The sequence below is a fragment of the Narcine bancroftii genome, chromosome 11, assembly GCF_036971445.1.
Source record: "Narcine bancroftii isolate sNarBan1 chromosome 11, sNarBan1.hap1, whole genome shotgun sequence".
Classification (NCBI taxonomy): Eukaryota; Metazoa; Chordata; class Chondrichthyes; order Torpediniformes; family Narcinidae; genus Narcine; species Narcine bancroftii.
Window position 1 is genome coordinate 37,616,755 of NC_091479.1, and position 21,897 is coordinate 37,638,651.

General features: G+C 48.7%; 1 long non-coding RNA gene across 1 annotated transcript; it reads left to right on the plus strand.

Annotated features, from left to right (window-relative positions):
* The first annotated feature begins 15,994 nt into the window (after positions 1-15,994).
* LOC138745256 (uncharacterized) lies at positions 15,995-20,594 on the plus strand. Its single transcript, XR_011346106.1, has 3 exons — positions 15,995-16,260; positions 16,912-16,989; positions 20,128-20,594. It is a non-coding gene; the product is annotated as an uncharacterized lncRNA (long non-coding RNA).
* Positions 20,595-21,897: the final 1,303 nt, after the last annotated feature.

Consider the following 21,897-nt stretch of genomic DNA (forward strand, 5'->3'; position numbering starts at 1 on the left):
TCAGATAGAGGTGTGTTGTTCAGGCAAGCATTAGTGTTTTTGTGACTCAACGTACCAGCATCTGAAGTCCGTTTTCTCTTCAGAAAAGCTTGATAGCTTAAGCATGGAGCAGAGCTGAGCCACGACTTTGCAGGTATTTAAGGGAGTGTGTGGGCAGGGTTTGTTCTGGACCAACAATCTCACCAAATGACTCTGCTTGAAATCAAGATTCAAACTATTTTGAGGAATACAACAGGAATTGTTCAACAAGAGCCTGGTGTTCCCTGAGGAGTTTTCTTTCAATAGTGGAAATTATTTTTTTTTAAAGCCCGTTAATCTTCCTGATACAGATCTTTCTATTTAACTTTCAGGTTGCTATCTGTTGTTAACTTGGAGGCCTTTAATGGGGTGACTGGGTGGAATCTTTGCTTTAACCAAGCAGTTCTCTTGCAATTTTCCAGCTGTAGGATGAGGTGCAGTTGCTTGCAAGTTTAGCAAGTGGGATGATGATGTGAAACTGCAAGTCACAGCGTCATTTTTGTTTTTGAAAATGCCAAGGTGAAAATTTTAACGTTAGTCTTCTTGGTTTGCTTAAGTTTACAGAGGAGATGTTGGGTCAAGCTGAGAAGACAGAGTTGGATGCCCATTTGGCGAATCGGCTGAGCAAAGCAGAAAGCACAAAACGAGGGGCTGAAAAATTAATGAAGCAAACTGAAGTGCCGTTGAACCCAAACCCAGGTAAAGAAATTAATTTGAGCAGCAATACTTAAGAGATCAAACGATTTGGGCTTTTAGTGGTGTCCTATTTAAATGAACAAAATCTGATTAGAATAGAAGTTTATCTAATGTTTGGAAGTTGCCACAAAAAATGGAGCATATATATAAGATGTTGTAATTAAGATAAATGAACAATACAATGAGCCTGGTGTCACAGTATCTGCTTCAGTCTACAGTACATCACCATTAAACCTGGTCCCCACTTTACTCCTGGTGTCAAATTATCTACCTCAACATACTGTAAATCACTGTTAAACTTTCTCCCCCTGTGAACCTGGTGTCACAGTATCTGACACAGTTCATAGTATATCACTGTTAAACCTCACAAATGTGAATCCTACTATAAAATAATGCACCCCTTCTAAGTCTCACAGTATTCTAATCCCCACCTATTTTAAAAATTCCAAAAAAAAGAGAAACATCAATCCCAAAACAAGTTACTCAAGAGTAGTAGCCCCCTAAAAATCTGGGTGTGGTAAAGTCCACAAGTGGCATGTGACTAAAGGACTCAGTGTCACCCACCCCCAGTCAGACTTTCACAAAGTACTGAAACAAAAACATTCAACCCAGTGATTCCAGTCCCACTGATTGTTCCGGATCTTCAATATCGAGAAGACTTTGTGTCAATTCAACTTTTTTCCCATTCTTTCCATATTTTCCAATCTTCCCATTTCCATTCCCATTGACCTTTCCCTTTGGTGACAATGGTGACGATCGCCCACTTCCTCATACATCTGGCAATGAATTAGCAAATATTAAAGCATCGTGGTCATTCTCAAAAAACTGAGATTGAAAATTCCCATAAAAATCTTTCAATACTGCCACATAACGAAAAGCAAATTTATATCCCTTTCGCCACAATACTTCTTAGGCTGAATTAAATTCTCGGTCTCTTCTGATAATTTCTTGACTCAGATCTGCATTAAAAAAAACCCTATTATTTTGAACCATCAGTGGATCCTGATTTTGCCGTGTTTTCTGCACCACCAATCGGAGGATCATCTCTCTGTCTTGATATTTAAAAGAGTGAATCATAACTGCTCGTGGTAATTCGCCTGGAAATGGTTTCTTCCTTAACGCTCTGTTTGCTCGATCTAATTCCAGTCCATCTGGAATAAATTACCTGCCCTACACTTCTGGGATCCATTTCTTCAAAACCTACATCGGATCCGAACCTTGCATATCTTCCGAAAGACCTACTATCTTAACATTATTTCTACGACATTGGTTTTCTAATGAGCCAAACTTCTTCAATAATTCCTTCTTCTGAATCCCCCAATCTACAAAAGGATCTTCCACTATTTCCATTTTTTCTCTATTATGCTCCATTTGACTCTTGCATTCAAGAAAGCCTCCTCAATCTTTTTAAAATGATCTTGCACAGTATCCACTGATCGTGTCCATCTCGTAACATCACTCTTAACTACATTAATATCTTGCTTCATAAAAGTTATTTCTTCACACACAGTGTTCATTTTAGTTTTCATTTCTGAAAATCCTTGAGTCATCTGATGAGTCATCTGCATTGATATATTTGCCATATCTTCCATGAGCTGAGCAATCCCTTCCCGAATTGGAAACACAGAATCCAGTCCAGGATCCATCACCTCCATTTGAGGCTGACCTTCTTTTGCCGCAGTCCCCAGTTGTTGAAATTCTAATGAAATTGAGCATCTTCTTCCTCCATAGCAATAGGTCCTCTTCCGGTGCTGCTGTGGGTCTGGACACCCGACAACAGTGTGCCGACCTCGTCAGTTCACCGTCGATCAGGCTCCCCCACAGCCCACACCTTCTCCAAAGGTTTGTGGACCCTCAACACACTGTGCATGCCCAGTAGGGCCACCGACTACGCAGTGCGTCTTCTGGTGCTACACTGTACCTCTCCTGACCACAAGGCAATGCTGCACGCTTATGTGCCTGTCCTCGCTCAGCTGGCCCGCCCTCACGCCTGTGTTCATGAGTGCACGAGTCAAAACCGCTGAACTCATCGCTGAGCTGGTGCCATCTTGCAATAGCGCAAGTGGTGCCGACGAAATACTTCGCCGGACAGGAATCCTCTGAGGCTTGGAGATGCCAGTCAACGACTCCGTTGCTTCAAGTTGAAGTCGGCCATAATTCTTCAACACTTTTGTAAGGTAATTTCTTCTGGAACTGAGTTTTCGATTTTTTCACATTTGTAGCTATTTTGATCCTCCACAATTCCAAAGTCTATAAACAGTATTTTTAATCACTTTTACAACTTTTAAAATCGAGCATTTAATAGTCTAACTGGGGAAGGGTGGAACCACACGTCTACCCTCTGCACCATCTTGTCACAGTATCTGACACAGTTTATAGTAAATCACTGTTAAACCTTCACATTACTGTGAATGCTGTCTCTCAGTTTCTGCCTCAATCTACCGTTCATCAACATTAAACCTTCTCCTCCTGTTAACTTCGTGTTAAAGTATCAGCCTAAGTTTACCACACATCATCATTAAACCTTCTCCCCATTGGGAGACCGGTTTTACTGTATCTGCCACAGTTTATCGTACATCACTATTATACCTTCTCACTACTGTGAACTCGGTGTTACAGAGCCTGCCACTCTACCGCACATCACCAGTAAACCTTCTCCTCAATGTGAGCCTGGTGGTACTGTATCTGCCACAGTTTAGTGTACATCATCATTAAAAATTCTCCCCAATATGAAGCTGGTGTCACTTTATTTGCCAAAGGTTATCGTACAACTCTGTTCAACATTTTCCCCACTATGAACCCGGTGTCACAGTAACTGCCTCAGTTTCCCATACAACACCAATAAAGCTTTTTTTCCCCACTCTGAGCCCAGTATCAATGTATCTACGTAGTCTCCTGTACATCACCATTAACCTCCACCCACAGTGAACCAGATTTCACAGTATCTGCCTCAGTTTATTATACATCATTTTAAAACCTTCTTACTACTGTAAACCTGGAGTCACAGATTCTGCTTTATTCTACCATACTTCTCTGTTAAACCTTCTCAGTACTGTGAACACAGTGTCTCAGTATCTGCCAAGGTCGTCGATTGTACATCTCCATTATATATTCTCCCAACTGTGAACCTGGGGTCATAGTGTCTGATACAATTTATCGTACATTACTGTAAAACCCACCAGATAAGCTCCAGATAACGAAAGAGGAGTTCTCGCATCTGCAGGAACTGGGGATCATTCGTCGCTCTGACAGCCCTGGGGCTCACCGCTCCACCTGGTCCCAAAAGCCTCCGATGGCTGGCACCCCTGCGGAGATTATCAATGGCTTAATGATATGACAGTATCTGACCGTTACCCCATCCCTCACATTCAGGACTTTATGGCCAATCTGCATAATATGAGAGTATTCTCCAAGGTCAATCTGGTGTGCGTGTATCATCAAATCCCATTGCACCCCGAGGACATCCCCAAAACGGCCATCATCACACCCTTCGGTTTGTTCGAATTTTTATGCATGCCTTTCAGGCTCAAGAACACCGCCCAGACATAATGCACCTCATGGATACGGTGCGCAGGGATTTGAATTTTGTGTTCATTTATCTGGATGACATTCTTCTCGCCAGCAGAGACTGGGCACAACACAAGTCTCACCTGCACACCCTCTTCTCCCGACTGGCTGAATTCAGCCTAATGATCAGCCCGGCCAAATACCAGTTTTGTGCAGAAGAAAATTTGGATGGGATGAAACTAATCCAGAATCCATTGCACAAGATTGGAAAAATTAGATTGAGCGTCTTCAAATACTTGGAAATTTTGAAGTCAACAGACTTTGGAGTGGCCACATTTGCTCAGTTACACCATTTTTCTGATGTAAGTGAAGGTGGTTTTGATCCTGTCAGTTACTGAGTCCTGTGAAATAACCAAGTGTGAGTAGATGGTGGATTTGTAATGGGAAAAGACAGAGTGGCTCCATTAAAGTCAGTCACCAGACCTTGAATGGAATTGACTGCTGCTATTATGGCGAGCAAAATGGACGCTATGTTAAGAAGTCAATTACAGATGGAGTTAGCAGATCCTGTGTTTTGGACTGATAGAACATCAGTGCTTAAATATATTAATAATGAAATCATGAGGTTTCATCTCTTTGTGACTAACAGAGAGAATGAAAACCTGGACAACAACAAATGGCAGATTTACCACAGGACAGAGTTTCACCTGATGAATTCCCATTTACATCTGTGGAAGTTGATTATTTTGGTCCTTTGCAAGTAAAGTGAGGACGAAGTGTTGAAAAACGATATGGAGTTATTTTCACTTGTTTGACTATGAGAGCAATTCATATTGAAGTAGCGTCATTGCTTGATACAGACTCTTTTATTAATGTTCTTTGGCGTTTTATTCCTAGACGTGGTCAAGTAAAAAAATTATGTTCTGATAATGGATCTAACTTTAAAGGAGCTGAACTAGAATTATGAAAAGTTATTCAAAATTGGAATCAACATCAAATTCCTGATACATTACTTCAGAAAGAAGTTAATTGGATATTTAATCCACCCATAGTTATGGGTGTGGTACGGGTAAGGGTTAGTTGGTTGTGGAGAACGTTTACAAAGGTCTGTACTGGGCAGTACTGGGCAGCAATGCTTAATGTTGTAATGGATGCGGAAGCTCTGGGAAGGGGTAAGGGAGGGACTGGCCAGGAAGTCTGCAGATGCTGGGGCCGAGGGCAATGCACAAACATGCTGGGGAAACTCATGGATAGTTTTGTGAGGAGCAGGTCCTGCATCACGAGTCAAATTGAGTATTTCGAGGAGGTGTCAAAGGAAATAGATGAAGGTCAAGGTCTGTATGTGCTGCACGTGGATTTTAGTAAGGTGCTTGACAAGGTCGTCACGGTAGCCTCATTCAGAACGTCGGGAGGCATGGGATCCATGGAGCCTTGGCTGTGTGGATTCAGAATCCGCTTGTCTGCAGTAAACAGAGGGTAGTAGTAGATGGAACAATGACTAGTGGCTCTCCAAAGGGATCTGCTCTGGGACCCCTGCTCTTTGTGATTTTTATGAATGATGATGGGAGTGGAAGGGTGGGTACGTCAGGGGATGACACAGAGGTAGAGATGTTGTAGACAGTGCAGAAGGTTGTCAGAGGTCATCCAGTTTGCAGAGAAGTGACAGATGGAGTTCAATCCTGTAAATACAGATGTACTTAAACAAGCAACTGGTACAGGTTTATTTCCAGAGTCATTTTCAAGGGCATGAATAACAGTTTTTCCAAAGAAGGTTGGAGACCCATTAAAAGTAGCTTCATATAGACCAATATCTTTATTGAATGCGGATTACAAGATCATGAGCGCAGAGCACTTGGTTAATGGCAGGATTAAGAACAGTGTGCAGGACAGAGAAATATTTAGATCCTGCTCCATAAATCGCTCAAGGTTGCTGTGCAAATTGAGAGGGAGTTTAAGATGCTGTATTGTGTGCTAGCCTTCAGGAGTCAGGGATTGAGTTCAAGAACTGAGAGGTAACGTTGCAGATGTATAAAATTCTAGTCAAACCACACTTGGAATATTGTGTGCATTCCTGGGGCGAGAATACCAGTGGACGTCTAAATAAGGTGAGATGAGGGAACTTTAGACAAGATGTGAGGGGGATATTTTGTTGACACAGAATGTAGTGGGTGGCTGGAATGCATTGCCAGGGGTAGTAGTGGAGGCTGGTCCAAAAAAGTCATGAAAAAGATTTTAATTTCGGGACAGGAATAAAAGAAAAACAGAAGGTACTGGTGGAGGGAGGGAAGAGTAATATTGTTATGGGGTAGGTTCAGATGGGTCAGCTGAAGGGACTCGACTGATCCATCCATGATTTGTCCAGCATCTTGCTGCCATGTCGTGGTGAACCAGGGTGTTGCCTGATGGAGACACGGTACTCTGAGATCTGCAGATATAGATTGTGGTTTTCTCCATAACACACTTCCTCAGGTAAAGCAGAGGAAGGGAAAGGCCCTAGTGTACAGAGGTAGGGAGGGGGTTGATGGGGGAAGAGTTGGGGCCCTCCAAAGTCATCGTGATCAGGCCTCGGAGACGGCATCTCTATCACTCATATTTCTCTTCCCAGGAGAAGGAGCGATCTCAGAGACAAGACACGAGTCCAGAAGAACATTGCATCCCAGCTGAACAGAGGACGGACAACATCATGATGGCCTGAACCCCTCCCCTTCTCCCTCTGGCCCTGCCAACTCCATTCCCCACTTTTTCCATATACCTTCACCCATTTCCCCCACCCATTTCTCCCCTACCTCTCCTCCATTCCAACCCCCTCCCACTCACCTTCCCTTTCACCTACCCTCACACCTATGCCCTAAACTCAGCCCTCCTCCCTTCACCTCCCCTTTCCCTCTCCTTTGCCCCTCCCCTTCACCTCCTACCCTTCCCGTCCTCCCCTTCCCCTCCTTCCCCTCCCCTTCCTACCCCTAACTTAGGGGAAGGAGGGATAGGGGAAGGGGGTAGGAGAAAGGAGGTAGTGAGAGGGTAGGGGTAGGTAATGGGGTAGTGGAAGGGGTTTCAGGTATGGGGTAGGATTAGGGGAAGGGGGTAGGTGTAGAGGATAGGGGTAGGGTTTAGGTTATGGTTGGGGAAGGTGGGTAGAATTAAGATATGGGTCATGGACGGGTAGAGGTACAGTTAGGTTTGGGGTTAGGAGATGTGGGCTCGGGTTAGGTCGAGGTTTAGGGTTAGGTTTAGAGTTTGGGGAAGTGGGCTTGTTTTAGGTTTAGGGGAAGGGGGTAGGAGTAGGAGGTAGAGGTGGGGTGTGAGTTGGGGTTTGGGGAAGGTGGGTAGGATTAGGGTTGGGTTTAGGGGACAGCGTAGGGATAGGGTTAGGGGACAGAGTGGAAATAAGAGTTAGGGTTGGGGACGTGGTGTAGTGTTTAAAGGTATCGGTAGTGTTAACGTTAAGGATAGAGTTTGTTAGGGGTTAGGGTTAGGTTGGGGAGGGGAGCGGGGGAGGCGAGCAGGGCACGGGAAATGGGGAAGTGATGGGGGAGGGGAATGGGCATGGGAATGAGGAGGGGTACGGTGTAGAGGAAATGGGAGGTGAATGGAGGAAGGCATCGCTACCCCCTCCCCTCCCCACGCCTACCCCCACATTATCCCTGCCTCCTCTCCTCCTTCCAGAGGAAGCCGGGCCTCATACCAGCCAGAACCTCCCTGTAATTTCAGAGCCTCCGTTTCAGGAAGTGCCTTCGACACTTGCCGTTGGACAGACATCTTGTATCTTGATTCATTCTATACCGTTGATATTAAATTTAAAAATGGTTTGGTCTTTTAAAGCTTGAACTCAAAAGGCTCGTCCAGATAGACAACACAGAAACAGGCCCTTCGGCCCCACTCTCCTGCTGGCTGTGCTGTTGTAATCAGTCCATATTCCTCTCCACCTTTTCATTCTTAGCTCCCATCCAGCTCATGTTGCCTTGTCAATCTCACGGTCTGTGGGAAGAAGCTATTTCCCTCCCTGGCTTCTCTGCTTTTATTCCTCCATATCGCCTTCCTGATGGCAGGGGGACAAAGATGCTCTTTGCTGGATATCTGGGAGTCTATTTACAGAGCTCATCCCTGCAAAAAATTCAGGGGTCCCTTGCCTTGAGGTTCCACCCATGTTGCCTCTCCCTCAGCACTCTCTCGTCAGAACACAACTGCACCTTCCTTCCCCTCCTCTCCCAGGTCTCAGTATCCCCCTGACAATTCCAGTCAGCTGCCGTGTCTGCACCCTGCCCCATCTGCTATCGAATGCCCTGCATCCTCCTTCCCCGTTGGTTTCCTCCTGTTATCAGGCATCAGAATGGACCCCACCCTGTTGAAACTACCCATATTCTCACTGATCTCTCTGCACCACTGCCCTCCATCCAGGGGTCTTGGTTGTCTTGTGGTGATGGTGGAGAACAAAGTACCAACTCAAGGAGATGGGGAGCAGTAAGGAGACCCCCAGTTCCAGGAGACATGGAGAACCACAGAGATGCCCAACTCTATCAATCCGGTAGAACCTGGTCATCAGGTGCAAGGAGCTCTCGGGTACTGCTGCACGTGAGGCAGGTGTGGCCCATCCCCACACCTCCACCCTGTCAATTCCCAAAACACATTTCCTATTCATGTGGGGGTCCAAAATGTATAGAGTCTGGAGGACCATGTACGTCGTCAATCAATGGGGGCATAACCCTAACCAGCATGGCTATTGTGTTTGGCTGTGCTTGGAAACAAAGTGCAAGGGCACCAAAAGCCGCTATGTGCTGAAGTTCTACCTGGCTCAGGTGTTGCGAAAGATTGGTCTGGCCCTGATGCCACACAATGTCCTAGTCAGCAGGACTTTGCCCCATCACCTTCATGGGAATGGTTGCATAGACAAACACTGTTGACCACAGGGCCATCAGGCAGTGGTCAGCATGGAATTCCTGCTGACACAGAGACTAGGACTTGATGAGATACTGCGGGGTGGTACCCTGAGCAGAGCATCGAGAGACAGACATCCAGAACTGCTGGAAGACCAGAAACTCAGTGAAAGATGCCCTTTGGTCTGCCTGAAACCCAGATAAGAGAAGCAAACAATAGAAGCCCAAAGCAAAGGGAGGAAGGTTTAGGGGCAATATCAGGGGTACTTGTTTTTACACAGAGTTGTGGGTGCCAGGAATGTCTTGCCAGGAGTGGTGATGAAGGCTAAAATATTAGTGGCATTTAAGGGCTTCTTGGACACATGAATGAAGGAAACATAGAAGATAGGAGCAGGAGTAGGTCATTCGACCCTTCGAGCCTGCTCCGCCATTCAACGAGATCATGGCTGATCTTAAAGTTCAGTACCCCGTCCCCGCCTTATCTCCGTAAACTTTAATATCCTTATACAGAAGAAATAGATCTAATTCCCTCTTAAATATATTTAATGAACCTGCCTCTACTGCCCTCTGTGGCAATGAATTCCACAGATTCACCACCCACTGGGTAAAGAAATTCCTCCTCATCTCGGTCCTAAATGGTTTGCTTATTATCCTCAAACCATGGCCATGGGTTCTGGATTTTCCCACCATTGGAAACATCCCATCTCCATCCATTCTGTCCAGCCCTGCCAGAATTTTATATGTCTCTATGAGATTCCCTCTCAATCTTCTAAACTCCAGTGAGAACAATCCCAATTTGCGCAATCTTTCCTCATAAGTCATTCCTGCCATTCCAGGTATCAGCCTGGTGAATTGTCTCTGCACTCCCTCCATTGCAAGAATGGAGGGTTATGAAGGAGGAAGGGTCAAGTTTTTATTTTGCTTGGAATTGATAGGTCAGCGCAACATCGAGGTCCGAAGGGCATAACTGTTCGACGTTAACCTGCTGGTCTTTTAGCACATGGAGATGTGGGTGAGGGAACGCTGCCCACCGGCCTATTCCAGGTTGCTGAGAGATGCACTGAGGCTTGGCGCAGCCAAATCGAGGGCGCTGTGTGTAAGGACTCTAATCCTCCGGGTCTTGAGGGGCGGAGTCTAAGGGGAACCCCTTCAACCACAGAGTGCAGGGAGTAACCACGAGGTGTCAAAGTGGTAGAATGAAGCTAAACAGAGAACAGGTGCAGTGAAAGGAATATAGGCATGCAACACGAGGATGAGAAAAGACATGGAACAGTTGTCCTCTTGGTCAATAATTTTAGAATAAAGTTAATTTTGGGGTGAAAAAGAGAAAAGCCCGAACTCAGTCAACTTTGTTTCATGAGATACATTCTCCAATCCAGGAAAGCTCCTCTGTACCCGTTCAAATTGAACCCGAGGAAACTGTATTCATGGTGGAAACCTCTGCAAACACACAACCGGACCTATGCACAGAGAGACAAATGATACACGTGCAGTCCCTCCCAAAAAAGAGATAAATTCTGTTGAATCAATAGCAGAGTCTTGGAGTCTTTGTCTGAGCCGGTCATCCATCATTCTCCATCCTCACTGCTCGCAGGAAGAATCTGTTTCTGGGCCTGGTGCTACTGGCTCCGATATTCCTCGACCTCTTTCCTGATGAGAAGAGCTGCCAAATGCTGTGGGCAGGTGGAAGGGATCCTCGACGACATTGACAATGAACCCGGTTTATCCCATTGATATTTGGGGTGGGTGGGTTGGGGGGTGAGAGTCCCCATGATCCTATCTGCCACTCGTGGTCCTGCCGATAATTTAAAAAAAATATTTATATACTTAAATCCACAACAAATTCACACAATTAATAATAATGCTCATCTAATGTGTGGCATCTATAAAAGAAAGAATAAAGAAACCACCTCCCACCTTCATCCCCAATATCCTAACCTCTCCCCTTCTCGCCTCAACAGAAGTGTCTGTTACTTTAAAGTTTCATTGAATAAACGGAGGCCTTCAGGTGAAAGGGAGAGTCAGGGTTTCATGTAAATATCCACACCCACCCTTGGTAAATATGGGCTCCATATTCTTCTGACATATCGAGTTGGAGTGGCCTGTTAACCGAGACACGAGTCACTACACTAGAGAGCCGACAAACACGCTGACAGCGCAGACCCCGTTGGGGCCAATGCCCTTCATCCCAGGGGATGACCCACATCTTGGGAATCAATGAGCAACGGGAGGATCGCCTTCCAACCGGAGGCTGGAGCTGCCTGTTCAAGCAACTTATCTTCCACTTCCACTTCTTGGGTGCATGTCATTCTTTCCAGACTTCGCGGGAGCGCGCCTGCTACCGTGGTGACCTCAGCAGGACCCAGCCCTTCAATTGGATGTGAAGATCACGGTCCAGGCGGCGCTTCAGATGGTTTGGTTGAAGCTGTCAACGTTCTGGATGTCGCAGCCACACGTGGGGTTCAAACAGGCCAAGGACCAGTTCCACCTCCAAGAGATCACCGCTGATGACATCCATTACTCCTCCATGATGTTCTTGCTCATCAGGACATGGCAGCAAGGCTCATCGACTTCCGACATCAGCCTCCCGAGCAAGGCAAATAGGATGCCCTCAAGGAGCTCTTTACCCGCACCTTCAGGCCACGCCTTTATCCTCCACCTCATTCTGTTCCTGCTCTCACTGTCGCATGGCCCAGACAGTCATCCCAACATGACTCCCTTCATGCTATTTCTTTTCAGCTCTCACCAAACGCCCTGGACCCACTTTTCAGGAACTCTTCCCTCTTCCTCCCTATGTCATTGGTATCTCCATGTACCACAACCTCTGGCCCACTTTAGGATGTCTTGGACACCAGCAGCAACACCCCAGATACTGGCACCAGGGAGGCACCACCTGGAAAAGGTCCAGGGTCCTAGTCCAACAGTCCTTTTCCTGAGAATCCAGGCAGCATTGAAATATCAATGGTTGCTCAAAGCAAAATCCTCATTGCGGTGCCCACCAACAAGTTGAGGCACAAAGGTTTGTGGGTCTTTTGGGTTACTGGTGCCAACATATTCCCCATCTCACCCTGCCCCTCCATCTACTGTACAATGTTGCCCAGAAAAAAAAACTCACCGCTTCATTGATGACCTGAACAACAAATGGCTTCTTTAATGGCAAAACACGCTGTTGAACACCACTGCCACTGACGACAAGTATCCCCAACCCCTCAAAACTGGAAGACACTTTGAATGACTTGTCTCTGCCATGAAGACAATGGCCAACTGGAGCGTCAAGCAAAAGAGGCAAGGTCGCCGAGTCCCACACAGCTTCTTGTTCAATTCCCTCCTGGAAGCTGCCTCCCGCGACTCCCCATCTGAGTGTCAGATGCTCGCCTGCTCACCACAGAGAACCAGATGGCAGCAGAGACAGTCACACTCCAGCCACACCTCCCCAACATGTGATGGGTTAAATCTGCGGATGCCACTCACAGCGGACCGAAGAAGTGGTACATGGCAGACCGCACAGAGGCCGGGATCGAAGGGCTGAGCCACTTGCAAGAACAAATCATGTCCTGCCCGAAAGTGACAGCCTCCCACCTGAATGACCCCGAGAAGAGCTTGGCACCATGGCCTGGGGCAAACCGTTCAACACCCTCGATGCTGGACAGCAGAGAAAAAGCTTGGTTTACTGACGGCTCCGGCTGGTGGAGGTGCGAAAAACAGTGGTGTAAGGTGGGAGCGCTCCAGCCCACCACAGATAAAGTACTGACACAAGAGGGTGAGGTGGAGGGGAGAGCCAACTGTCCAAGCTGGCAGCTGTGGCACTGATACGAAAAGGGACAACCAGGCGGGCCCAGGAGCCTCTTTTCCGATCAGTGCCACAGGATTTCTGGGCTGTGCCAAACAGCACGTCAGTGTGGATGGGTCGGCGTCAGGAGACAGGGAGGCAGATCCATGGCTGCCTGCTCTGAGGACAACAGCACTGGCAGATCTTCTGAGAGGTGGAACAACAAAAGAATAGTCAGGGTCCACCACGTGGATGGACACACCTCCAGGAAAACCGCTGAAGCTGACGCGATGCCACTGTGGACTGAGCTGCTCAAATATGCTCTGCCACTTTTTTCCCCAAGCAGAGAGACCCCGGAGCCTTGGCAGCATTGGTGCATCATAAATGTGGGCATATGGGGGCACTATGATGGACAGAGGATCTGGGGGTCTCATGATGTTGCAAGAACTGTGATGGCCAAATGCCCTATTTGTCAGCAATTAAAACCAAGGGCCGCATTCGCTGGGGTTCGGGAGCTGGCCAAGTCTGATAAATTGACCATATCAGGCCTCTCCCCTGCCAAAATAAAAAGTGATATGTTCTCACGATGGTCAGCACATACTCAGATGTCCTGCCAGCGGGCCGACCAAGCACCATTTTAGCGTGCTCCATATGTGGAATACCCTATCGGATAACGTCCGACCAGCAATGGGTGGTGATGCCAAGTATTTGGGGCCACCTGCATATCCCCTACCACCCACAGGCATCCAAGATCAATGAGTGAATGAATGACCTGTTCAAGGTATCATATGTGACAAGTTGATTGTCAAGTCTTCTATCCACGAGTGGTTGCAAGTGTATCGATTAATCCGGCGAGTTTGTGTCTGTGTGTGTCTTTTACTCCTCATGCGACTTCACTACATGTGTCAATAAAAGACAACTGTGTTCAAATTCGCCACCCTTGGGACCCCTCGAATCAGTTTCACACACATAATAATTGGTGCAGTGAGCAGGGTCCTTCGAGTTCCAACTGAACACAGCTGCAGTGGAGATGCTTTGGAATTGGGGCAGGAAATCGAGTGCAGGCAGGGAGAACAAGATCTGCGGGTGGACTGACGAGAGTGCAGGGTTCGGGAGCTTGGCAAGCATGCTGGCGGACCACGGCAAACTGGTAGACTGGTCCAAGCTCCTGGATCCACCTCTTGAGAAAATAGGTCACCACGTGTGGTCCCACTTCAAGAAGTCGGGGTTCCCAAAATCTAAGGGGAATCAGAGGGTGCCTTTTGGCTGCCATTGTTTCTCCTGAGAAACCAATGTGAGATCATAGAAAGGAAAGATTTGCAGAGGGCCCAGGAAAATAAGGAGATAAAGGTGGTCCAGCAGCGTTGCTGTGCACTGCAGGAGACAGCACAGACTCCCCCAACCTGAGCCACTGATGTCGAGATGAGAGGGACAGAGGAAGCCAACAGACATGCCAATCAAGGTCTGACTCCTCCCCCACACTCCCAGTGAGTGAGTTTGTACTGGCCATGGAGCGATTAGCCGAGGCCATTTGCCATGATTCAGGCATTAAAGGTTTCAGAACAGGCCAGGAAGAGCATGAAATCAATTTATTTGCAGAAGTTGTTCTGATATATCTGACAGACCCAACACACTCATTGCCCAAGTTGTGCTCCACCCTGGAGGACTATGGGGACATCTCTGGGTATAAGTTCTTTTAGGATATGTGCAAAATCATGTCACTTAGGAAGGGGGATTAGAGCCAATGTCAAGAAAATAGTCAACAAATGTGGCGGCAAAATGGGATCAAATATCTAGGAGTTAGAATAAATAACAACGAGTAATTTAGACCAGCTGAATTATTCTCCCCTTGCTTGGGGAAATTGAGGAGGATTTAAATGGTTGGATGTCCCTGCCCATTACACTAGGGGTGTCACAGAGAGGGGGTGATGATGTCACTGCATGGGGCAGCCATAGCTGAGTCGTGCCATGGCACAGCAACAAAAGAAAGATGTCTCTCCTGGAAGGGGATTCTGGCCCACGTGTCGGAGTAGGACGCTGTCTCATCCCAGGGACCCTCTGATCAACAGGGTTGTGTTTGGAAGCACCCTGCACCCATGGGTGAGATAAAGACCCTGTTACATGCTCCCCTACTGGGACAGAGACTCCTCTGGCACCATCCTTTACCCAGTGTGGGCGGAGAGAATGGAGGCTGCATTTAATCCCCTCTCCCCATCCTGAGTGCAGGGCACTTTATGAGGCAGCTGGAGGGGACTGGGGAGGGGAGAACAATGGCATGTGAGGGAATACAGGGATGGGGTCTGTAGGAGTGGAGGGGAGAACAAAGGAACGGGGTAGCACCACAGGCTAATGTCAAGGGAGATTGGATCAGAGATAGGGGACATAGGGTTGAGCTGGGGGGATGGGGTGCGAGGGGACGGAAAGGACTGGGGAAACCATGGTGGTGTTGGGTGGGGGATGAGAGTGTGGTAGAGGAATCGGGGCAGGGGAGAGTGTGAGGTGTCTAAGGGAGAAGAGAAGTTGTGAGGGGGATGGAAGGCAGACCTTTCAACAGAAATGAGACAGAGCTCCCCCTCCACCTGGAATGGGATCTGTCCACTGAGAGACACGACCGCTCCTCCACCCGCCACGCCCCCCCCCGTGGTTACAAGATCCCTTCAACCCCACACCCCCCCAACTGGGATAGGATTCTTTCCCCAGTGGACCTGGATCAAGGTGCTAGAAAGTGTTTCTGCTGCGGTGGTCCCAGCAGAGTTGAGCGGTGAAGAGTGGGGCTCTCTCCGCACCACCTGCTCCCTCAGGCAACGAGGTCTCGCTTGCATCATGGAAGATCATGGTGTTGCTGAGCTTCTGGGAATGTGGAGGGCTTCTGCTAAACCCGTGGTAGGGTTCAGAGTGGTTCATCTCCACGGGACGTGCTGAAGGTCAAGGATGACCCGATCCTCTCATGGAGGGAGGGTTGTAAATAAGGTGAACGGCTGCGGAACTGGCCTCAGTCTGAGGAGAGTGATCAAAGAGGGACCTGGGGTGGCAATATTTCTACTGAGAGGCTGGAATGAACCACCAGAGGATCAATTCTGACATTTTGGAGACCCTTGGAAGGGAGGTAGAGGGAGGGGTAGAGACTAACTCGGACAACAAGGCTGGGCTGGGATAAATGACCTGTTGTGTACCCTCTGGGTGTGTAAATGCTGCTGCTTCTGCCCCAGAGGACATGGCAATAAGGCCACAACAGAGGTGGCCACACCGTGTCATGGACCCAACGTCCCCAAGGTGGTGTCCTGCACAGATGTTAAAATCATCGACAATGGATCTTTCGGTGTGGTGTACCAGGCAAGGCTGGTGGACTCCGGAGAGCTGATTGCCATCAAGAAGATCTTGCAAGACAAGAGATTCAAGGTGAGGGGGAGGAGCAGTTGTGTGGAAATGAAAAACCCTGATATTTAAATTTAGGGTCTACAGCACGTTCACAGGCCCTTGCGACACATGAGCCCGTTTCACACAATTACACCCAATTGACAAACAACACCCCAAACACATTTTTGAAGGGGGGTGGAAAGAGGAGCATCTGACAGAGACCAAAGCAGCCATGGGGTTTGGAAACAGAGAAAGTCACACAAACCCACAACAGCAGCCCCCCTCCCCACACACAACCCCCCACCCCACACACACACACACACTCACACACACACACACACACACACACACACACACACACACACACACACACACACACACACACACACACACACACTCACCTGGCAAATATCAAAGATTTTCTGCAAATTCATTGTTTAGTAGAAGCTGGGAAAACAATCATAAAAACTGAAATGATACTTCATTGAACCCCCTGACGAGTCCCCACTCCAGCGACACGAAAAGTCCCCCCCACTGACTCTCGAAAAGTCCCCCACTTCGGCCTCCCTTGGAGTTCCCCACCTCTGACCTCTTGACAAATCTCCTCCCCGCCTCCTCCCTCAACTTGGACAAGTTGCCCCTCAGGGCCCCGACCCATCGCCCAGCCTTGCTGATGTTCTTCTCTCGCCATAGAACCGCAAACTGCAGATCGTGCGAAAGTTGGATCACACCATCATTGTCCCTCTTCTCAACTTCTCCTCTGTAGTCAAGGTAAGATCCACCTGCACCCACCCCACCCTCACTCTGATGCATATCATTTGCTGCTACCTTCCCCATTCCTTCAATCGATCTGTCTCGCTGCAGCCTCTCTTTTGCCTCCATCCTGCCCCTCTGACCAGTGCTGACTCTTTGACGTTGGCTGCCCTGCTCCTCACCCATTAACTCATGACCTCTTGCCATTTCAACTCCAGACAGCAGCAGCCAAGACCACAAGACAAGGTCGCCAAATTCGGCCACTCAGCCCCTCCAGTCTGTTTCCCCAATTCATTTCACGAATGTACTTTCCCCCATAACTCACTTTTGGCACCTTTTGGTGCGCCTCCAAATCAACGCCTGCTCTGATTCGTCCCAACAACTCAGCCTCCACATGTTCGACCCCAGCCAACACCCGGCTGCAAACATTTCTCATCTCGAAACGTCAATGGTTTTTCTCCCCCGGTGAATCCTTGCCTCACGAGGGAGGGCGGTCAGAGCTGCACATTTTGTGCAGTCTCACCAGAAGCCGAATGATGGGGCAGCGGACGGGTCCACTACGGCCTGTTGACGCTCTGCTCGCTGAGCCGTTGGATTCATGCCATGTTGTGTTGAGCAGTGGGGGCATCAGGCCTACAGAGAGCAGGAGGGGCTGGCACTCCTGTTGGGAGAGGCACGGGGTTTTGGAGGGTAAATCCAGCTGACATGTTTGTATTGTGTCCAAGAGGAAGAGCAGGTTTATTTGAATCTGGGTCTGGACTATGTTCCCAAGACGGTTCACTGCATGGTCCAGCACTTCAACAAGGCCAAGCAGCCCATTCCCATGATCTACATCAAGGTGGTTGTGGGTCTGGGTGGTCAAGTTGTCCACTGGGGCAAGCTTGGATGGTGGGGTTGGAGGATATGAAGGAGTTTACTGGCTGAGTCTCGCTGGGGACTGGATATCGATGAAGGGTGCATGAGGGTCTCAATGGGTATTGGTGAGGAGAGAAAGGGTAGTGAGGGGAGAGGGGTGGAGAGGATGATGAGGATGGATGTTGATTGGCAGGGAGGGGCCCTTCACCCACCTCCCCTTACCCTCAGGATATAGACCCGGCCAGTGTGGAGGCAGAGTGGGTCATGTTATATCGTTGTGTTGCCAGATGTTCATGTACCAGCTGTAGCAGAGCATGGCCTACTTCCATCCTCAGGGGGTTTTCCATTGAGACATCAAGCCCCAGAAGATGCTGGTAGATCCCGAGATGGCCTTCTTATTGCTCCTTTATTTCGGCAGGTAGATCCAGCCATGTCTGTCCGTTCACCACCTCAACGCGGTCCTGATCCCTCTCCACAACACGGCCTTGTCCCCTCCCCACCAGCTCTCACCCCTCCCCCACCAGCTCTCTCCCCTCCTTCCTCTCCCAACTTGCCCCATCCACAGCTTAATAACTTATTCTAAATAAGATTGTGGGGGCCTTAGATGGAATGAACAGCCAGAAACCTTTCCTAAAGTGTCAGGTGCAAATCTCAGAGAGCATCCGCTTCAGGTGAGGGGAGATTTTTTTTATGCAGAGAGTTGTGAGAGCTTTGAATGCGTCACCAGAGAAAGTGGTAGCGGTTGGTAGAATAGGTACATATAAAAGTCTCTAAGACGAGCATGTGGATGTAAGGGAACAGAATTTTTACATGATAGAGGAATTTGGGGATATGGCGAGAAGGCAGGGTAGGTCGAGTTTGGTCATAAATTAGATCAGCCATGATCGTATTGAATGGCGGAGCAGGCTCGATAGGCCATTTTTGTCCTATTCCTGTTCCCACTTCCTATGTTCCTATGGGTGTGGTACAGGTAAAGGTTGTGGAGAACATTTACAAAGGTCAGTACAGCCTTTATGGGCCAAAGGGCCTGTACTGGGCAGCAATGCTTGATGTTCTAATGGATGCGGAAGCTCTGGGAAGGGGTAAGGGAGGGACTCGCCAGGAAGTCTGCAGATTCTGGGGCCGAGGGCAATGCCCAAACATGCTGGGGAAACTCATGGATAGTTTTGTGAGGAGCAGGTCCTGCTTCACGAGTCAAATTGAGTTTTTAGAGGAGGTGTCAAAGGAGATAGATGAAGGTCAAGGTCTGTATGTGCTGCACGAGGATTTTAGTAAGGTGCTTGACAAGATCCCCACGGAGGCCTCATTCAGAATGTCGGGAGGCATGGGATCCATGGAGCCTTGGCTGTGTGGATTCAGAATTGGCTTGTCTGCAGAAAACAGAGGGTAGTAGTAGATGAAACAATGACTAGTGGCTCTCCAAAGGGATCTGCTCTGGGACCCCTGCTCTTTGTGATTTTTATGAATGATGATGGGAGTGGAAGGGTGGGTACGTCAGGGGATGACACAGAGGTAGAGATGTTGTAGACAGTGTAGAAGGTTGTCATAGGTCATCCAGTTTGCAGAGAAGTGACAGATGGAGTTCAATCCTGTAAATCAGATGTACTTAAATAAGCAACTGGTCCAGGTTTATTTCCAGAGTAATTTTCAAGAGCACGAATAACAGTTATTCCAAAGAAGGTTGGAGCCCCATTAAAAGTAGCTTCATATAGACCAATATCTTCATTGAATGCGGATTACAAGAATGTGTGGGCAGAGCACTTGGTTAATGGCAGGATTATGAACAGTGTGCAGGACAGAGAAATATTTAGATCCTGCTCCATATATCACTCAAGGTTGCTGTGCAAATTGAGAGGGAGTTTAAGATGGTGTATTGTGTGCTGGCCTTCAGGAGTCAGGGGATTGAGTTCAAAAACCGAGAGGTATCGTTGCAGATGTATAAAATTCTCGTCAGACCACACTTGGAATATTGTGTGCATTCCTGGGGCGAGAATACCAGAGGACGTCTAATTAAGGTGAGCTGAGGGAAATTTAGGCAAGACGTGAGGGGTACATTTTATTCACACAGAATGTAGTGGGTGGCTGGAATGCATTGTCGGGGTAGTAGCGGAGGCTTGTCAAAAAAAGGCATGAAAAGGATTTTAATATGGACAGGAATTCAAGAAAAATGGAGAGTACTGGTGTGAGGGAGGGGAGGGTTCAGGGGTAGGGGGGATGATGGGGGAAGTGTTGGGACCCTCCAAAGTTATTGAGTTCAGGCCTCAGAGACAGTATCTCTATCACTCGTATTTCTCTTCCCAGGAGAAGGAGCGATCTCAGAGACAAGACACGAGTCCAGAAGAACCTCGCATCCCAGCTGAACAGAGGACGGACAACATCATGATGGCCTGAACCCCTCCCCGTCGTATCCCTCTGGCCCTGCCAACCCCATTCCCTGCCTCTTCCATGTCCCTTCACCCACTTCCCCTCTTCTCCTCTACCCCTCCTCCATCCCAACCCCCTCCCGCTCATCTTCCCCTTCCCCTGCCCTCACACCTATGCCCTAACCCCAGCCCTCCACTCTTCACCTCCCTCTTCCCCTCCGCCCTTCCCTTCCCCTTTCCCCCTCCCCTTCCCCTCCCCCATCCCCTCCCCTAACCCTCCCCCTTCCCCTCCCTTTCTCCTCCTCCCCTTCCCCTCCCCCTTCCCTTTCCCCTTCCTACCCCTAACCTAGGGGAAGGAGGGGGAGGGGAAGGGGGTAGGAGAAAGGGGGTAGTGGAAGGGAGTAAGGGTAGGGGTTGTGGTAAGGGGTAGGGTAGGGGGTAGTGGTAGGGGGTGCGGGGATGGGGAAGGGGTAGGAGGTAGGGTTAGGGGAAGTGGGTAGGTTGTAAGGGATAGGGTAGGGATAGTGGTAGGGGGTGCGGGTATGGGGAAGGGGTAGGGTTAGGGGAAGGGGGTAGGTTGTAAGGGATAGGGTAGGGGGTAGTTGTAGGGGGTGTGGGTATGGGGAAGGTGTAGGAGGTATGGTTAGGGGAAGGGGATAGTTGTAGGGGGTGCGGGTATGGGGAAGGGGTAGGAGGTAGGGTTAGGGGAAGGAGGTAGGTTGTAAGGGATAGGGATAGGGTTTAGTTTATGGTTGGGGAAGTTGGGTAGAGTTAGGGTTAGTGTTAGGAGACATGGGGTAGGGCTATATCTTGGTTTATGGTTAGGTCTATAGTTCGGGGAAGTGGGCTTGTGTTAGGTATAGGGGAAGGGGGTAGGAGCAGGGGGGTAGAGGAGGAGTGAGGTTTGGGGTTAGGGGATGGTGGGTAGCATTAGGGTTGGGGTTATGGGGTGGCATAGGCGTAGGAATAAAGTTAGGGTTAGTGGATGGGGTGGGGGTAGAGTTAGGGGACGTGGAGTGGTGGTAGGGGGTATCGGTAGTGTTAAGGTTAGGTTTAGGATTTTGTTAGGGGTTAGGGTTAGGAGTCGGAGGAAGGGAAGGGGGAGGGGAATGGGGGAGGCGAGCGGGGGACGGGAACTGGGGACTGGAAGGGGGAGGGGATGTGGGAGGGGAACGGGCAGTGGAAAGGGGAGGGGAACGGTGTAGAGGAAAGGGGAGGTGAACGGTGGACGGCATCCCTAGCCCCTCCCCTCCCCTTCCCTTCCCCCGCATTTCCCCTGCCTCTCCTCTCCTCCTTCCAGAAGAAGCTGGGCCTCTTTCCGTCCAGAACCTCCCTGTGGTTTCAGAGCCTCCGTTTCAGGAAGTGCCTTCGACGCTTGCTGCTGGACAGACATCTTGTCTCTTGATTCATTCTGTACCATTGATATTAAATTTAAAAATGATTGGGTTTTTTAAAGCTTGAACTCAAAAGCTGGTCCAGATAGAGAAAACATAAACAGGCCCTTCAGCCCCTCTCTCCTGCTAGCTGAGCTGTTGTAATCAGTCCATATTCCTCTCACCCTTTTCATTCTTAGCTCCCATCCAGCTCATGTTGCCTTGTTAATCTCATGGCCTGTGGGAAGATGCTATTTCCCTCCCTGGCTGCTCTGCTTTTATTCCTCCATATCTCCTTCCTGATGGCAGGGCGACAAAGATGCTCTGTGCTGGAT